The 13,251-nt window shown below is 36.8% G+C and overlaps 1 protein-coding gene and 1 pseudogene across 3 annotated transcripts in view; one reads left to right on the plus strand and one right to left on the minus strand.

Annotated features, from left to right (window-relative positions):
* The window catches only part of ADGRB3 (adhesion G protein-coupled receptor B3), a 923,661-nt gene that overhangs the window by 164,356 nt on the left and 746,054 nt on the right, over positions 1–13,251 (plus strand). The window lies entirely within an intron of this gene.
* On the minus strand, positions 3,474–4,196 carry LOC138148110 (GATA zinc finger domain-containing protein 1 pseudogene; annotated as a pseudogene).

Here is a 13,251-nt window from a genome sequence, read left to right on the forward strand (position 1 = left end):
ATATCTCAATTATTTACATTGATATTTACAATAACTCACAACTACTCTGTGGAAGAAATAAAGTGCTAAAATACAATGAATTCTAAGACAATTACAGACAATTCTGCCAGACACAAGATGAAGTATGTACAGGAAAGGGATGTAAGACTTATGAATATGTTAAAACTTTTCTTTTATATTAAGACCTAGGGAATGAAATTTCACTAAGAGTTTTTGTCCAACAAGTAGGTAGTTTCAATGAGAGCCAAAGGAAAGGCCCTTGTAGGCAGGCCTACAAGGGCCCCAACTCTGACTGCTTTACATCCTGGGACTGAGCTCACTTTACTCTGACTAAGCTAATACAACCATGGGAAATGTTTTTAAGATCCTTCTTTTTATAAAGGTTTATGATTTGCTCATATTGTATGCTGATAGCCTTTAGTCTTATCTGGTAAAAAGCAGCAGCTTTGAACAAACTGAAGTGTTAGGGAATATGGTTACCCTTTAAAAATGTTTCTCAGTAGGAGAAACTACCATCAACAACTGACCAACTTAACCACTCCTGTGGCACTTTAAGGAATATCCAAGGTTGCCTGGAACAAGCAAAGAAAGGCATCAGCTCGGGGCGGTCAGGTAGCACAGTGAGTAAGAGCACCAGCCCCAGAGTCGGGATAACCTGGGATCGAATCTGGGCTCAGATACTTAGCACCACACCCAGAAATAACTGGCTGTGTAACCTTGAGCAAGTTACTTAACCCCAATTGCTTTAAAAAAAAAAAAGAAAGAAAGGCATCAGCTCAAACTTTGTTGGTCAGCTTTTATAAAAAATCTCTGGTGTTCCCAGAGTACTCTCCCAAAACACTTCTACTGTGCTTCTAGCTATCATATTAGTTTTAGTTCATATTTACAATTCAGTAATACTCATTATATGTCACTATTGGATTTCCTATTTAATCTGTGTAGATATATAGTTATGTTCATTTCACAGGGCATGACAGTGTCATTCTTTAAATATAACAAAATGTTTATAGTTTTCTATTTGCTTTTATGACATATCAGTGAAATTAAGACTATGACTGGAGTCCAAGGACTGAGCATCAACTAAGTATTACTTTGGGATGGGAAGCTAGCTCCCATATCATCACACTTATATCAGCAAATCTATGCTATGAATAGCATGGGCTACCTCTATCAGAAGCTTCCTCCACTGCAGGAGACCCTAGCTCAGCACAGGAAACACCTCTCCTATCCTACCCTACTTTATATAGGTACCTCTTCATAATAATTCTACTTTAGCTGAAGCATAATAAATTCTACTCCAGCCTTTTACCTTTACCCTGTGCATATCCCTTTGTTTCAAATGTGTTTCTTGTAGACAGCATATTGTAGGATTATGGTTTTAAATCCATTCTGCTATCCACCTCTGTTTTATGGGAGAGTTCATCCCATTCACATTCACAGTAATGATGACTATCTGTGTTTATGTTTTTGTTTCTTCCTTATCCCTTCCCCTCCTTAAGGGTTTTCCTTTTGACCACCGAGACCTCCCTCAGTGTTCCCTCCCTGTGACCCCCCATTCTTTACCTACCCTCTCCCCTACTACTATTTCCCTCCCTTCTAATCCCCCTCCTTTTTATGCCCCCCCTTACCCTCCTACTGCCTATAGGACACAATAGATTTTTATACTTATGAGAGTATGTTTTTCCCCCTTTGACTCCAAACCAATGAGAGTAAATTTCATACAGTGCTCCTCTCCCTCTCTCCTTTCCCTTTTTTTAATGAGTTTTTGTGTCTTTTCATGTTAGAATCTTAAATTTAACTGATTATATTGATCCTTTTTTGAACCAGAACCAGTGAGAATAATGTTCAAATGATGCTCCTCTCCCTCTTTCCTTCCCCTCTACTATAGTGTGTTTTTATGCCTTGTGGTGTGGCATAATTCACCTTTTCGGCCTCATCCTTTCCTTTTATCCTATTACAGTCCCTTTGAAATCCTTAATAAGGTTTTTTTAAATCATCAGATTAGCTCATTTATACCCACACCCTCAATCATTGTATATCCCTTTTAAAGGTCATGATAATCATAAAAATATCAATATTGACAGTTATCAGCTTCTCACATAGGGATGTAAACAGTGCTTTTATTGCATCCCAAGTTATGTGCATGTGTGTATGAGTGTACATATGTGCAAGTGTGAGTGTGTGTTTTCCTTGTTTATGTCTTTCTTGAGTCTTGTAATTGGAGATCAAATTTTCCATTGAGCTCTGGCTTTTTCATCAGGAAAGTCTGGAAGTCCCTTATTTCATTAAATGACCATCTCCTTGCCTGAAAGATTATGCTCAGTTTTGCCAGGTAGTTAATCCTTGGTTGCAGTCCTAGCTCTTTTGCCTTACAAAATATCAAATTCCAATCCCACAGATCTTTTAATGTAGAAGCTTCTAGGACCTGTGTAATCCTAACTGTAGTTCCATGATATTTTAATTGTTTCTTTTTGGCTGATTGCAATATTTTCTCCTTAATCTTGTAATTCTGGAATTTGGCTACTATATTTCTTGGAGTTTTCACTTTAGGATCTCTCTCAGGAGGAGTCTGGTGAATCCTTTCCATAAGGCCAGGGCTCTTAGTGTTTCCCCTGAGTTACCCTGAGGCTCATAGAGTAATCTGTGGAGGAGGGGTGGTCTGGCCTCTTCAGATTTCTGCCTCTGTGTCCCTGGTCTACAGCTCAGGCAGGCTGTTGCTGGTCAGGTAAGGTAAGGCTTATTGGGACCCCTCCCTCCCTTCTCTTCAGACTCCTTATTGCCTCAGTTACACCCTTTCTCCATGACTCCTAAGCTTGAGGTTATTTCTGCTATTTCCGGATTTTACTCTGGGTGGGACATTTATCTCTGGGTTTTATAGGTCAGGTAAGGGGAATCAAAGCAGTTAGAGTTTACTTTGCCATCTTGGCCTCTGGAAAATCAGGCAGGTGATTTTTAAATTTCCAGGCTGTGAGGTGATAACCCCAGGAGAAGCTGCTGACTCTGCTGTGGGCCCTGTGCTTTCTCTTACCCAGCTCTGATGGATCCTCCCATCCTATGGTGAGATGCTGGTGAGATGCCTGCGAATCACCCTTGGGGTGGGTGAGTCTGCTGGCTGGGGCTCCTTCTCACTCTGCTGTAATCTGCTCTCTAGTTCCGGCTGGTGCAGCTCCATGCTGCCCCTGCCCAGACCTACGTGGGCACTTTCCTGGGCTTGATTCTGTCACTCCAAAATCCATTCAGATTCACTTTTTAAAGTTTAGTCCTTCATAATAATTTAAAAAAAAGATTGATGAAAAATAAGCAAAGACGAAGCTGTGTACAAGAAGATACTATTTGCCCATTTGGTAATAATGAAAGGTTTTCTAAAAAGTTATTTCTTCAGGTAACCAACAATTTCATTAAGTATGCACAGGACATCTTGTACTGGTGTGCATAAAGGACAGAAGAAAATTGAGTCTTAAAAAGCCATCCTAGACTACAAGTTGTTGGCAACTGTTCCCTTTATGATTTTTGCAGGAGTAGGTCAAATATGAGTCCATTAAGTACCCTTTCTCTGGTCTAGTGGGAACAGTGAGGAATGGTAAAAACCAAGACTTGAAACATTCTGAAGGTGCAAGACAAACAAATTCCAAATATTCCATCTTCCTTGGAAGATCAGCTTCTGGTCCAATGATATAAGATGCTGGATCAAACTGATCTTTGTGACTGGCCATTGTGGGGATGAGCCATGTCAGTGCCATGCTCTTCTCACAATATGGTCCTGGGTAAAGCCCCTTATCTAAGCATAGTATGTTTTTCTATCATGTTCATCAACTACAGAGACAACATCTCCAATTTGATAATACACTCCCTTGTGAAATATTGATTCTGCAGTAATGATGGTGGAAACTGCTTCAGGAGCTTTGATGGGTTTCTTCAGCTTAAAGATGTGCCTGCAGCCTTTGACGTTGGTGGATACCTTCTTTTTGGCTGCCAGGGCTGACTTTTACTTTGTTATTGTGGAGGCGTGCTGAGTGCTGGTGGTGATTCACTGCTGGCTTGCTCTGCTGCTGACACATGAAGGAGCCGGGGTGAGTCAAGATGTGTATACTTGAAAAGATCACATATAAATACATGGGAATAGATGCATAAGTCCATTATTAATAGTAATTTGTAATTTTTCATGTATATGTGCATATTTATATGTTCATATACATATACATACTTCTATATACCAACTTATGTATACACACATATATTTGTAAAACTACTGATTGATGCTAAAGCAACACATTTATGCCCTATAGTGGCACAAGGTAAATATAATACATTAGAGTTTGTCATGTCATCCTCATTTTCTTTTTCATGACATTGACCAATATTAGTTTCCGTTCAACTTTTTCCTTTATGATGTTCATCATTGACCCATCTTATATCAAGTTCTTTTGTGGAGAATAGAGTTTTATACTGGAGTATCCAATGTTCTTAATAATATATGTATGTTATATGTGTTTTCATGTACAGAAGAAACCAACTATAGAAACCAATTCAGCGAAGAAATTACACTAAAAAACCTGTTCCACATACTCTAATTCACCAAGTTGACATCCTATTTACATTTTAAATACATAGGCTATGCCCACTTAGCCAAAATATGATAGTATTGTTTAATCACTAGCTATGAATTTGATCAGTGGAGATTCCCAAAATGTATAATTGAGGCATTTCAAAATTTATAGTTGTGTGATTATTAGGGCCTAAATTTCTTAAGCAACCTTCTAGTCTTTGCTTATTTGAGTCAAGAAGGGGAGTAACCATTAATATAACACCTGCTATATAAATGTCAGAGTCAGTGTCAAAGATAGTCCTAACCCTTTTATAAATGTTATCTCAGCTTATCTTCACCACAACTCTGAGAGGCAGGCACTACTATTATCCCCATTTTACAGTTGAGGAAACTGACATAAACAAAGGCTAAGTGCCTTTTCCCAAGTGTCTGAGGCTGAATTTGAACTCAGGTCTTCCTGATTCCAGATCTAGTGCATTCTCTACTACACCAGCTTGCTCTTTTTATGTCAATCTGTGTAGATGTCAGTGAGTCAATCCACCAACACACATGGATCATCTGACCATAGGACGAGAGCTAGAAAATCAAATTCAGACTCAAGAAAACTTGGGTCCAAGTCATGCCTCTGATACAGCAGCCCAGAATAAGGCATTTAATCTCTCAATGCATTAGGCAACACTCTAAGACTCTAAGTAACAAAAAAGATAGACCAGATTTGAAAATGAAATTTCCTTACCTGGCTGTTCCCTGTACCAATGAAATGACAATTTGTTCTCTATCCATATTTGCTAATTATTCTGTTCATTACTGGAATGCAAAGACAAAAATGGCAACAGTCCATTCCCTCAAAGAACTAACATCAGGTAGACTGAGAAATTAATACAATGTGTATGTATGTATGTGTGTATCAGGTGAATAAAAAATAATTCCATGGGAGTACTAAATAGTGTTACATCATGCAGCCTTTCCAAGTGAAGCAGGATGATATCAGTTTAGCACTTTAGTATATTTTAGGAGTAAAAGATACACATGGAACATCAATAGGATTACTAAAATAGTATAAACCTTGGAGACAAAACACAAATTTATCATTTTTAACATCTAAAATATTGTTACAATTTTAGAAAACATTATAAATTAACCACCATGCTTCAAATTTAAAGATATTAATAAACATTTGGGTGGCTGTGGTTATTGAATTTTATGCACTTCAACTCTGAGGTCTTTCTCACTGTGAGTATGGGAGAAAATGAAGAAAAAAATAGTGGGATAATTTTGGTAGCATTAACTCTTCCTTGCTGCTGTATTGATCTAAGAAAGCTAAAAAAAATAACAACAGTTACTGGCACTCCTAAAATTTTTATATCACATGGTTTTTGTTATTTGAAGGCTTTTCCCCACACGTACCCACACAAACACCTTAAAACTCTTCTTCAAGACAGCTAAATCCACCATTCAATGTTTTAAAATAGTCATTTTGAATTTTTGTAGTCAAATATGCTTGTAGGCAAAATGAAAAAAAATGCATATTTATTACCTGTCATACTGCAAAAATCACTGAACTGATTCAACTGTAACTTAAAGAGGAAAATCAACTCACATCTACCATTTTCCTTCAGGCACATTTGAAAAATATGAGCCATTTAAATGTTGTGTTTATTTTTTGTTAAAGGAAAGCTTTTAAAGTTCTATAAATAAAAGCATATGGAAATGCTTATAATTTAAGATAAAATAGTTGCTATTGTGAACACCCATTTTAATTTTTTAAATGCAAAAATTAGTAGCACATGTGAAAATGTTCTTAATCATGTCATTTCACTTTATTGACATGTATTGGTCTGTATAATTATAGATTTTAGTATTCATTTAAATACCGTTAGTTCCGCAAGATTTAATCTCCATTTTTATTTAAATATATAAAAAAAATAGCAGTGACATTTGCGTTAGGGTTCAACACCACTCAATAAGTGTCAGTTGTTGTAAAAAGTGTATATTTCCACTTATTCCTGGAGGATAGTTATTGAAGTGACATACTAATAGCTAAAGCACAGAAATTTATCAGATAAGACTGATTCTCATTCTTTTTTTTACTCACAGAAAAGATACTGTATCTGAAATGCTGCTTAAATATAACTAAGGATAGTTCCTATTTTTCTGATTGACTTTCTGTTGACACCAGCTGAATCTAAATGATTTGTATATCATCAAATTACTGCATTTCACATCCTGCTGCATTCAATATACTGATTATTCTTGTTTTATTCATTTTCAACTGACAATCACTGTCTTTATCTTCCTAACAATATGAGAAAAATCTGCATATTTTGTTTTTCAATGTTCTACACTCAAGCTTCAATAATTAGATTCAAAACCTCCAGTCTTATTTTTCTCTAGAGCTGTTATTGATTGTCTGGCCAGGAAGACAGGCACTCTAGAAGTAATACATTAAGGAAACAATATTTTGTTGCACTGATAAGATAAGTGTTTGCCAAACCACTGATTTGGATAATTTTGGTAAATACCTATCTTCCAACTAAAGTTGATTATATGTTTTGGATTATGCAAATAGGTTTCCTATCCTCCCAGTTACTGTCTTTTGGCCTTTTACTGAGCATTAGCATCTCCACTTGAAGACAAGTCAAGGAAAGAAAAAGGAACTGAGATATTGGACTTCAGTGTTCAATTATCAAAGGCCTTCTTTATCATTTCCAATTGAGAAGTGATGTGCAATTTTAACTATCTGGTAAACATTTGTTCAGTGCCTTCTTTCTCAAGGTGTGTGCAAAACACTAAAAAGAATTTATCTAGTGTCTTTCCCCATAATTTGTACAGTATTATTCATTGAATTCTAGAGCTGTGGATCTGTAGTCACACTGCTGACTTAATCTCCAGTCCTCTCCCAGATTTGTTCTGCTTCTGCACAAGCTGCCTTGCCCATGGGGCCTACTTATGGGTGAGATCCTGCCCTAGGATGTCTGAAGCAAAAAGAGCTCTGGCAAAGTTGTTTGCTTTACCTCTAGCTCATTCTCCTGTCTGTTTTACCTCCACAACAGCTACCTATCGTTCCCTTTGCTTTATTATCCTCCATCTGCCCCTCTTGTTTTATTATCCTCTTTTTAGAATGTAACCTCCTTGAAGATAGTTACTATCTTAATTTTAGATAATATTAATAGATGCTTTTCTATCTTATGTATCTGTATCTATTTCTATCTCTCTATATGTAGAGATCTATCATCTATCTATCTTTTTAATCTATTTCTAATCCTAATTAATCTCAGAAGTTTTAGATTTGGAAATACCTTAGAAATTGCTCAGTCCTACGTCCTCAGTTTTTAGATGGAATCAGTACCAAGGAATATTAAGTTATTTGCTTACTCAAACAATGAGTCCTTTATAAGATGCCTACTCTGTGCCAGAAATTACGCTAGGAAAATGCGCTGGGAAGTTTACATTTAGTTAGAGGAAACAGCATGAATGCATGTTTGCAAATTAATACAAAATGTATACCAATAGTACCTGGAGGAATTAGGGAAAGTTATTATCAGTGGTGACATTTGTTTTTGAGATATGAAGGAAGCTAGGAATTTTAAGAGGGGGGAGTGCATTCCAGACCAGGGGACATGACTTGTATGTAAGAAATGGTAAGAAAACAAGTTTTCATGAACTATATAATGCAAGTAGGGGAAGAATGTGTAATGTGTTGAAAGGGTAGACTGGAGCCTCAGATCAAATTATCAAACCCACTTATTTTAGAGGTGAGGCAATTGAGACCCAGAGAGGTTAAATGATTTGCCAAGTCACAAATGACTTAGCAAAAAAAATGACAGAGCTGAAATTATAGGATTGATTTCCAGACTTTAAGGCCAGAACTCTTTTTCGCTGCCACCTGTAATATAATCTCTTCCTTTTCTTTCTCTGCCCCTGCCCCATGGAATTTGTAAAATAATAAAAATTTAGTAGTTTTACGTATCTGTAATTTCATCATTGTGGTTACTTCCCCTTCCCAACAGATCAAACCCCCTTAACTCATTCTCATGCTGCATAAAATTCTTTTCTGTTTTCTCATAGTTCTTCATAGAAACTCCACTAAATGTTACAGATATTTTCTTTTTATTCTTTTAATATCTTAGTAAGAAAGGAATTAAATGCAGCCATGAAATAAAAAGGTGCTTGTTTCTTGGAAGGAAAGCTATGGACAGCATACTAAAAAGCAGAAATAACACCTTGCTAACAAAGGTCCAAATTGTCTAAGCGATTGTTTTTCCAGTAGCAATGTATGACAGATGGGTCTATAAGGAAAGCTGAGCACTGCAGAATGGAGGCTTTTGAATTGTAGTGTTGGAGAAGATTTTTTTTTTTTTTGCTTTTTAAAAGGGAGATGGTAAAGCAATTAGGATTAAGTGACCTGACCAAGGTTACATGGCTAATTTTTGTGTTAAGTGTCTAAAGTTGGATTTAAACTCAGGTCCTCCTGACTCCAGGGCCAGTGCTTTATTCACTATGCCACCTAGCCACCCCTGCAGAAGATTTTTGACAGTCCATTGGACAGGCAAAGAGATCAAATAAATCAATAGTTAAAGAAAATAATTCAGACAACTTACTGGAAGGACAAATACTGAAACTGAAGCTTAAATATTTTGGCGAAATAATGAAAAAAAAAGGACTCATGGGAAATAAAACCTGATGTTGGGAAAGATTGTAAGCAAAAGGAGACAGGGACAAAAGAGGATGAGATAGTGTCCTGGAAGCAACAAGTATGAGCTAGGACAGATTTTGGGAAATAGTGGTAAACAGAAGGACTTTGTGTGCTGTGGTCCATGGGGTCACAAAGAGTCAGACAAAACCCAACCACTGAACAACAACATGATTGAAATTAGACTTGTCAAGGCCTTAGTTTTCATATATGCAAAATGAAGGGATTAGACTACCTGATTGTGAGGTTAAGTAAACTGCCCAACATTCCATCATGAACAAGTGGCAAAACCAAGATTTGAGTTTAAGCCCTTGAACTCCAAATCCACAGTTCTTTTCACTGTATCTTTGGGGGTACAATATGCAACATGGCCTCTTCCTTGAAGATTTTACTAATTTATGTAAATGTCACATTTAGAATTTATCTGCCTTTATAGGATTTTGCTCCAGAATCATCAGTAGCTCCCTTTTCTTCACTGGTCACCTGTTACTTAAAGAAAAAATTCCAAACAAATGAACCAAGTGTTCTGCTACCCTTTCATCTCTTGACATTTTGGATCTGGAGTGCTAAGAAGGAATAGAGTGGAAAGAGATAGAATTTGGATTCTAGAAATCTATCAAGGCTACTACTTCTATGCAGCTTAACACTCTCATCATCCACCAAGAATTTCTTCATTTTTTTCCTTTAGAAAACATATTGCTGATTTTCCTATTTTTCCTTTGTTTTTTTTTTTGTCTGAGATCTCTAAAGCTTTTTCTGTACTTTTCTCAACATTCATTTCTTAATAGCACTTCAGGAAAGAATGAGTTTAGGGGCTTGACAACTTAAAGTGAAACTAGGTTAACTTTCTCTTTTCCTCCCAATTTCCTATTGTATAACTGCAAATGGTTTTAGAATCTTGTTATCCAGAGAAATATACTCATTTTTACAGTAATTCCTCTATTAATGAATTGGATGTATTGCAATGACACACTTCTTTGTCTGAAACTTAATAACCAAAGGAAATAATGTCAGAGGTATAGGGATGCATTTCCAGACATGATAAAAATAAGAAGGTAACATTATGAAAATATTGCCTTTTATATTAGTTTTCCTCTGAAATTGGAATTGAACCAGTAAGTTAGATGCAGTTGCTTTCTATTTCTTTGCCTACTTATTTCATGATTAAAACTAGTTTTAATTAAGATTTATTCTAATGTGTTACTACTACATGAATCTTCTACTTTGTAATTATTTTCAGGGCAGTTTGTATGAAGGGAGTAGGCGTGGAGGTTTGTGTAAACCAAAAATAACTCCAGTTCTGATGATCTTATTCTGTCTGTTTATCTCTGCCTATCTGAGACATAATATTACATTGTGGTATCATTCAGTTTGATAGGTAGAAAGCTCACTGAAAATCTTGTGACAGATTTATTTAATCAATTAAATCAATCAATCAACAAGCATTTATTAAATAGCTACTTCTTGCTGTTGTTCAGTCATTTCCAACTCTGTGACCCCATTTAAAGTTTTCTTGGTAAAGGTACTGGAGTGGTTTGTCATTTCTGTAGTTCATGTTACAGATGAGGAAACTGAGGCAAACAGGGTTAAGTGACTTGCCCATGGTTACAGAGCTGTTAAGTGTCTGAGACTAGATTTAAACATAGGTCTCTCCTGACTCCAGGCTCAGTGCTCTATGTATTATATCACCTTTGTTGTTTTTTAGTTGTTTTTTTAGTCCTGTCTGACTCTTTGTGACCCCATTTGGATTTTCACGTTAAAGACACAGAGTAGTTTGTTATTTCCTTCTCCATCTGAACCACCTAACTGCCCATTAGTGGTTACTAATGATAATCATGTTAGATCTTGATGATACAAATATAAAAGTGATGTGGTTTTTGTCCTTAAGGAGAAGGAACTCTTATTCTACAAGAGGGATGCACTATGTTCCCAGATAAGTAAATGAAAAAAATACATAAATGAATGCACAAAGATGAGAAGGATGCTCCAATAACTGAGGGAATGAGGAAAGGCCTCAAAGTCAGAAACACTGGAACAGAGTCTAAATTGTAGCTAGGAGTTCCAAGGGTTTGGAGATAGAAGGGAGAGTGTTCTAGTTGTAAGTCCCAGCCTGTGCAGAGGCAAGGAGATCATAGGTAGAATGACATGAATGAGAACAGAAAGCATTTCAGTTTTTACTGGAATATAGAGTATGTGAGGAATAACAGCTTGAAATGAGGCTGGAAAGGAAGTCTGGACCCAAGTTGTGAAGGGAATTCCAAGGAAAGCAAGTAATATTTTGTCCCAAAGACAATGAAGAACTGCCAAAACTTAAGGAAAGGAGTGATGTCGATAGACCTATATTTCTTTTTTTAAACTTTTTCTTCAATTAAGCATTTATTTTCCCTTCATTCTACCTCCTCCAATTGAAAAAAAAGAAGAAAAAGACAACTTTTTTTAAAGAAATATGATTATCATCAAGTAAAACAAATTCCTGAATTGGCCATGTTTAAAAATATATGTCTCATTCTGAAGCCCCAAGTTCATCATGATGATACCAGAAAATTGGCAAAATGTTTCATCATCAGTCCTTTGAAATCATGGCTAGACATAGCATTGATAAAAGTTTTAGACATTTCAGCTCAGGGTGGCCTCACAGACAGGATTGCCAATTTGACCTTCTTGTCTTAGATGAACCATGTCCCCTTGCTGGGTAGAGATGACCTGAGTGGTTCCTGGGATTTGTCAGGCTGTCTGTACATTATGAGAACTATATTGTCATCTCTCTCCTTCTGCAAAGAAGTTTAGGGATGTGTGCAGTCCTGACCGGAAATCGCTTCTGAGATTAGGACCACTAAATGAAACATGATTTCTTATATGCCCAGAGTATCATGGAAAGGCATAGCTGACTTTAAAAATGGAGCTGTTTGCTCATGGCAGGTAGATAGAGTGTCAGGCCTGGAGTGAGGAAGACTCATCTCTCTGAGTTCAAATTTGGTCTTAGACACTAACTAGCTGTGTGATCCTGGGCAAGTCATTTAACCATGTTTGCCTTAGTTTCCCCATCTGCAAAATGAGCTGGAGATATAAATGGCATACTACTTCAATATTGTTGTCAAGAAAATCCCAAATGTGCTCATGAGGTATCAGACATAACTGAAAAGATTTGTTAAATATGTCTTTAAAAAGTTTTATGGAGGCGGCTAGGTGGCACAGTGAGTAAAGCGCCGGCCCGGAGTTGGGAGGACCTGAGTTCGGTTCCGGCCTCAACACTTAACACCCACACAACAAAAAACTAGCCTTGTAACCTTGGGCAAGTTACTTAACCCCAGTTGCCCTCGAAAAGGCAAAAAATAAAAGTTTTATACATTGTTCTCCTGTTTCTTCTCATTTTACTATGTCAGTTCATATGTCATTTCAAGTTTCTCTGAAACTACTTTTGGCAGCTATGTAGATGATAGATGTCCTTGACAAAAAAACAAAGTCAAGTGCAGGGGTGCTCTTAGGAGGAAAGATGCCAAGTTCTGTTTGGATGTGTTGAGTTTGAGATGCCTATAGGGCATTTACATAGAGATATTGGCAGACTGTAAGACTGTTATTCAGGACAGAGATGAAAGCTGGATATAGATCTAGGAGATAATATTTGAATCCATGGACACTGATGAGATCATCAAAACAGATCATTTACCTTTATTGAACACCTGTAGAGTTAGGGAATTCTTTTGGTCCTTGCATGTACATTTGTGTGACTCTCTTATGCTTTGCCATTTTGTACTGGTGCAGGGAAACACATTGATGTGTAACTAAGAAACTGGACACCTTTGGGTAGATTTCTACTTGTCTGTTTTTTTTTTTCTGTGTGTAATAGAACAAAAATAGAAGAACTAGTATGAACTGATCAGATTGATAGGGGTCATTGGGATCATGGATCATGGATCTTGACCTGGAAGGGTCCTTGGAGGCCTTCTTACTGCTCTCTTTTTACAATCGTGGAAATTGAGGTCCACAGAGGTTAAGTAACCTGCCCAAAGTC

This window comes from Petaurus breviceps, unplaced genomic scaffold (assembly GCF_028583685.1).
Source record: "Petaurus breviceps papuanus isolate PSGF00001 unplaced genomic scaffold, PetGlider_PUasm1.0 90822, whole genome shotgun sequence".
Lineage (NCBI taxonomy): Eukaryota > Metazoa > Chordata > Mammalia > Diprotodontia > Petauridae > Petaurus > Petaurus breviceps.